Genomic DNA, 7,268 nt, shown 5'->3' with positions numbered 1-7,268 from the left:
TTATGATCTGAATGTATGCATATTTTGCATTGGAAATGCTTATACATACCCTTCCCAAAAGCACTCGATTTAGTGGTATAACACTATCTACAAAATACTAAAGAATGTCATAATGTAACTTTATATCGGCTGTGGTTATCACATCATGTGCTAACTTGCATATTCAAAACCTTAATATAACATACGTAACCCTTTGTACTAACCATGATATCTAAAATAATATTATCTGAAATTCTAAACACTAGTTTGAAAACTGCAACTAGTTATGTGGCATCGTGCGAATTATAATGATTTCTTTCTGTCAAACATATGAAACCGTAAAAGTCCTATATAACAATTAATATGACTCATGAACAGGAAATATATCAATCTTATCATACTAAATTGTATAGTATAAATTTCCATAGCGCAATAAGTAATGCTTACACTGAATTTGAGTTGTAGTTTATGTACGTTTTCTTCACAAAAACACCTATTATTACTCAAAGAAACAATAACAAGTTCACAAAATGAACTCACTACTAGATAAGATAAGATACTAAATAAGTTGCAAAGTAACAACAAGGCAGTACTTTTTTACAACATTCTTTATTTTTGAAACTTTATTGATATTTGTGACAAAATGTAAAACTTATTTATCTGTCTGTAACAGATTCACAACGGTATACTGAATTTAACATCTAAAGGAAAGCAATCATAGTACATTATCTACATGGATTCGACTTTTGCAGATAATGTGTGTGTGTATATATATAAAAAAATGGTTAGATATAAGAGTATGGGATATGACACATGAGTATAGGATGTTTGCTGCAGCATGTGTGGTTGCAAGGTAATTTAGAGCGGGTATATAGTGATAACTTTTATGTGCATGAATTTAAATATTATATACAAAAAATTCTGGTTTTTTTCAGAAGCAAAGCATTGAGATGACTCACCATTTTGATTAAGCATACTTCATTCTACATAAAAATGAGTTTAATACAAATACATAAACACCGAATCATCCAGTAATTAATAACATAGTTGTGTTTGCTCAAAATAGAGTGGTGCTTGGAAAAATACCATATTCTTTCTCTTTTAGTTTATAAAGGTAAACTGTTTATTTGATTGAAATGTTCAAACCTTTTTAGATATATACACTTTTATACTATTTACAGACTTTGACCTATACGAAATATACCTTGTGCAGTACTGACCTTATTTAGTGTGCTAGTTACATGCAGTCAAGGCATGTGTTCCAATTAAGGTTTATCACAGATTAATTTTCGTAGCATCACTGTGCTTATTAACTTTAGAAACTGTTGGAGGTTAAACTATCCATGCTTTTACTTGGGACAACCACTGATGTGTAGTACCTACGCTGTGAAAAGAATGATGTTATTGTTTTTGTGTATCTTTTATCCTACTCTCTAATTCTAGAACATAGATGTGCTTCAGACTAAGATAATTCAAACCTCTCTTTCTGTAACCTAAAAATACTATCCGACATTCTCAGCACTTGTATTTTGACCTATTGTTGTTTATATTAAATAATAATTGCTTGTACTTTGTTTAACGTTGCATCCAGTCTTGTTCTTCAACTCAGTTAAGTAACACTTTGGTTGAACTCCATTATACTTATCATGGCTATTCTTGTTATTTGTGGTTGCTACTCATAGGGTAACTCAGTGAACCTGATAGTACCACATAGTGAGGTAGTGAGGTGGTATTCTAGCGCCATGACCACATTATTTGTTCTTGCATAGTTTTCGGAATTATTCTACTTATGTACAAGTGGAGGAGTTTAACATTCAGATTAAGGTATGATCCAAGGGCGTAGTAAAGTCTAGAAAAACTCTCTTTTGGTCCTAGGCCTTTTATTGATGCTGAAAAGAGCTATGTATACTATGTTGATCCAGCCTCAAACCTAGGAAGAGGAACCATAGACTGGAACTTCCAGTACTTTGAAGACATTCTACATTGTAACCTTATTCTTGGCTTAAAGAAAGCAGAGAGGAGTTAGGGTCAAGCCAGTTACTTGCAATCTGGAGGTTTTAAGACCGAGTATGGAGGTCTTTATACAGGGTTTCTAACAATCCTTATCAAGTCTTAAATTATTCTTGTATTTTTAAGGCCTTAAAAAGTCTTAAATTCACAGGTTTTGGCTTTTGAGGTCTTAAAAAGTCTTAAATTTAATTTCTGTGGGTATTAGTGCCGTATCATTTGCATAACTTTGGTTTGTTCCACACTGAATCTATGCTTAACAGCATTACAGTACTTTGCATTAATTCTATCTAGGCCTATACGAAACTGGGAGCACTAAATCAAGTTTGTCGTGCGTTCTTTCTGTCTAGGCCTATTATCTGGGCCGCGAGGACAAAATCGAGTTTAGCTTGTTTTGATAGACATGTACAGTGCTGCAAATGCAAATGGCGGGTCTAGGCCTACCATGGTTACTGTCTTTTTGCATTAAACCTGTACCTTTAAGCACTTTAACCACAGAGTGTGAACGCTGTTCACATTGAAATATTAATGCAATGATGGGAAAGTGTGTGTTAAATGATAAGTGGCTGAAAGACAGTCGATACAGCCAATGGTTGATCCGAAGAAGTTGAAGCAAAATTCAATATAATAAATGAATGGATTCTCAATGATGATGTATTTTCTATTAATATTCTTCTTGCAGTATTTTGTGATTTGATAGATAGCATACAAATTCATATCTATATGCCATAAAATTTGTATTTAGCTTGGTTTTAAAAAGTCTTGATAGTACTAGGAACACTGTTATAGGACACCTAGACTATTGTTAATCAGGACAGACCAATACCTATCCTGGTCATTGTCACCTACGGCCAACCAAAGGAGATTAGAAGTGCTGCTGCTGACCTAAGTCCAATAGTTGGAGCTGCCTCGTCACAAGGAGAGACGGCAGCACCAGGTGGCGATGATGGTCACCTGTGGGGCAAGCGAGAGCTTCTCTGAGATAGGAGGTATATTGATAGGACCACATTAGGGAGCTGAACAATGAATTTTCTATTCCTAGAGGGGTCAAACATTCATTTAAATGTAGGGATCCCCAATAACAACTTTTACTATGTTTCTGATTCCATGTGTATTTCATCCTGGTGTTGGCTTTGACACTGCTAGAAATGTTTCGATTCTACAACTGCAGATTTCTCATACTTATTCAAGGGTGCAGCCAAGGAAAACCTTGATTGCTTCCTTATATTGTTTTGTTTTAAGCAAATCATTTTTTGGAAAGGGTACAACTAAGGAAGACCTGGACTGGTTTCTTACAATTTTTTTTTATTTCAGGCAAGTCACTGCTTGGAAAGGATGGGCAGGTAGTGCAATGCCTGGTGTTGAATCTCTACAGATTAGTGCTTGACTCGATCAAGAATTTGGGGATGGAGCAGTCCAATGATTGGGATATAGTTATAGTTGTTGTGCCAATGTTTTGATTAGTGGAAAATTGAGCTATCTACTGGGCTGAGTTAAAGACTTACAAAATGAATCCCTCACTGAACTTGGCCACAAATGTTTTCTACTGCTTGCATGGGAAGGGATATCCCACCATACCGTTGGCAACTGCCATGGATATCCATATGGATGTGTTCATGAAATGACTGCCAAGCAAAATGATGTGTTATCATTTGAGTGTTAGAAATATCTATACCATACCTGACAACCACAGCCGATATAAAGTTATAGTAGAATGAAACGTATCAGAACTACATTATGACATTCTTTAGTATTTGTAGATAGTGTTATACCACTAAATTGATGCTAAAAATCGAGGGCTTTTGGGAAGGGTATGTAGAAGCATTTCCAATGCAAAATATGCATACATTCAGATCATAAAGATGTGTTCAGATCGAGGAATAAGATTTTCGAAGATGGGATATGCCTTGTACTTAAATGCCATTAGAAAACAAAGGAATATAGATAAACCCGAGGAACAAGTATCATCCAGAATGAGACCTGTAGCAAGCCATGGTAAACAAAGTGTGGCATTATGTAACTCATGAGACTCTACAAACACAAAAGACAGTGGCAAAATCATTCACATGCACTCAGCAACACTACACAACATAATCAAAGAAGACTTCTATCTGGAAAAGTGACACAAATAACGTGTACACGAGTTGCTTCCACGACATTTCCATTTAACTGTCCCATAACTCAACCAACTGTTGGTGCTCGAGCCTCCAACGTCCAACATCTAGAACTACTATTTACTGTCTGTAGTTAGTTGTGGGAGCAACTCCTAATGAAATAGAGTTATAAAAATAAAACAGGTTACTGCCACTGGAAAAGAGAGGAGGAGGGGGAGGTGATAAGTAAAACTTATTTTTCGAAGTTGGCCCAACCTCATAATAGTCACATATCCATATGATCAGCATAATAAAACTATGTAAAAAAGTACTCACATAAGACAAACGAAAATAGTATTTTCTCCCCAAATTAAAAAAAAGTCACCCAACCATCAAACATTTGCTCTATAAGGTTCATTTTTTTCACGTTTTGGGTAGTATATATATATATTTAGGCTTATAATTACGAATATTTTATAAATTAGAGCCTTGTACAAGTTCAATAATAATTTAAACAGAATTATGGATAGAGCAGTCCAGTGATTGTGAGATAGTTATAGTTGTTGTGCCAATGTTTTGATTAGTGGAAAATTGAGCTATCTACTCAACTGAGTTAAAGACTTACAAAAGAAATCCCTCATTGAACTTGGCCACAAATGTGTGGCATTTTGTAACTCACGAGACACTACAAACACAAAAGACAATGGCAAAATCATTCACATACACTCAGCAACACTACACAACATAATCAAAGAAGACCTCTATCTGGAAAAGTGACACAAGTAACGTGTACACGAGTTGCTTCCACGACATTTTCATTTAACTGTCCCATAACTCAAGCAACTGTTGGTGCTCGAGCCTCCAATGTCCAATTGGAGCAACATCTAGAACTACTATTTACTGTCTGTATAGTTCAATAATAATTTAAACAGAATTGTGGATGGAGCAGTCCAGTGATTGGGATGCAGTTATAGTTGTTGTGCCAATGTTTTGATTAGTGGAAAATTGAGCTATCAACCTAAGGTCACTGGTTGATCATTGTGCAGAGAATTTAGATTCAATGCAGTGATAGAAAGTCAGTGAATTTCTGGATTAGTATGCTGATGTGTTTGTTGGAACAAATAGTCACTTGGATCAGATAAAAAGTTGGTATGTACTTCATTCTGGCAAATAGTGACAATTCGCTTGATGGTAGTATGCTATTTAACATTTTTTGTACGATCATAACTTATTATGAAATATTTTCCTATGTATTATAATTAGATAATATCGATTTCTCATTGAAGAAGAATTACTGAAGATGCCATATCTATTCTACATAATATCTTAGTGGATAGGTTTGTACCTAAAATATATTATAAGCAGAAAAATGTAAAAATTCATTAATATGTAATTTGATTAAATAAATAAATGAATAATATGCAAATTTAGAGGGTGCTGCGCGCGCAACATACCCTTTACATCGATATTTCACGTCTTTAGTGTTCCGTAAGTTTTTCTCAGTTGAAAAGTGTTCCATGGTCAAAAATATTTGGGAAACGCTACACAGTAAAGACCACTGAAGCTTTCACCCAGACTTGCTCTAAAAGAAAGTGAACCAAGGTGGTATGGCACTAAATAGTTAACTCCTTATATCTTGCCTCATAGTAAGATAGGTGAAACTACCAATTTCTTCTGACTGTTCAGCGGGGTAGGAGTGTCATAAGGAATCTATAATTTACAATGCTATCACTCTAGAAAACTAAAAAAGTCTAGGTCCAGTTTGGCTACCAACCTGATGGGGAGGGGATGGGCGCAGCAGACAATTCGTGTTAAAAGATTTGATGATCAGTTACATCATTTAGGCTTTATTGGCGTTGGTTTGTACTAGTAAAGATACATGGACGTGAGTTTGAGTTCCTGGTTGATTTCACAGCAGCCAGAACCTTGGTCGATATTGTGGTGTATCAGGTACTCCTAGTGACGCCACCATTCTGTCCAGTTGGTATGTACTTCATTCTGGCAAATAGTGATTTGCTAGTTGTGAATGGAGAGACCAGTCTAACTACACCTCGATAGTGGAACCTACAGCATGAAGATAGTTATCACCAGTCTTGGTTCAGATATTGAGATCTTTGGGACGTACCTCTTCAGAGATTGTCTTTCAGCCTTGCCTATTCAACAACTGTACTGTATTTTCGTTGCAATACCATCAAATGCCAGCCAGATTGTCCCTTGAGCCCAAGAACAGTGGATTGCATGAGTTAAGAAAGGAGTCATAGTACCTCCAAATGAATAAGCGCTGTACATCGAACGAACTCAAGTGCACTGTCACTCTCTGATGTAGTGTTAAAAGCAATGCATGAAATAAACTATTTCCCTTCCAAAGTGCAAGCTGCACTTGTCAAACAGATATCTATAAGAATGGTGGAACTATCTTGATGTTGCTTTGTAATATTATAGGTACATGGCTATTCAGTTGCCCACAGAAATGGAGATTTATATTCAAGTGAAGTGGAAATAGCTGGAACTAACTGTACAGCTAGAGTTGCTTCTATCACACCACACATGAAAATATGGCAATTAGAACATGTGAGGTCACTGGTTGATCATTGTGCAGAGAATTTAGATTCAATGCAGCGATAGAAAGTCAGTGAATTTCTGGATTTGTATGCTGATGTGTTTGTTGGAACAAATAGTCACTTGGATCAGACAATAGTAACTCGCAAACATATATATAGGTGATGCACAGTCAATAAAACATATCATCATGCAGGCCTTCCTGGAGTACTATAAATATAGATAGCACTGTCTTTAAGAATGGTATCACAATCCTTCAAAAAAGTGCTTGGCTATTTTCAGAAAGAAGGAAAGTGTATTAAGATCCTGGATTAATTGTAGATGAGTGAACATGGTGATCCACATTGGTACTTTTCCACTCCTAAGGACAACTGAATATCTGAAAGCATTTGAAAGTGCCTGTTGGTTCGCTACTTTAGATCTGTAACACCAAACATGCTCGCCCTTTCAGCCATGGGGGCATTATAATGTAACGGTCAATCCCATTATTCGTGGGTCAAAGATTAGCCCAAGACTTGACCGTGGGTGGTGATGACTAGTTGCCTTCCCTCTAGTCTTACACTGCTAAATTAGGGACGGCTAGCGCAGATAGCCCTCGTGTAGCTTTGCGCGAAATCCATAACACACACA

The sequence above is a fragment of the Limulus polyphemus genome, unplaced genomic scaffold, assembly GCF_000517525.1.
Source record: "Limulus polyphemus unplaced genomic scaffold, Limulus_polyphemus-2.1.2 Scaffold608, whole genome shotgun sequence".
NCBI lineage: Eukaryota > Metazoa > Arthropoda > Merostomata > Xiphosura > Limulidae > Limulus > Limulus polyphemus.
This window is presented reverse-complemented; position numbering follows the sequence as displayed.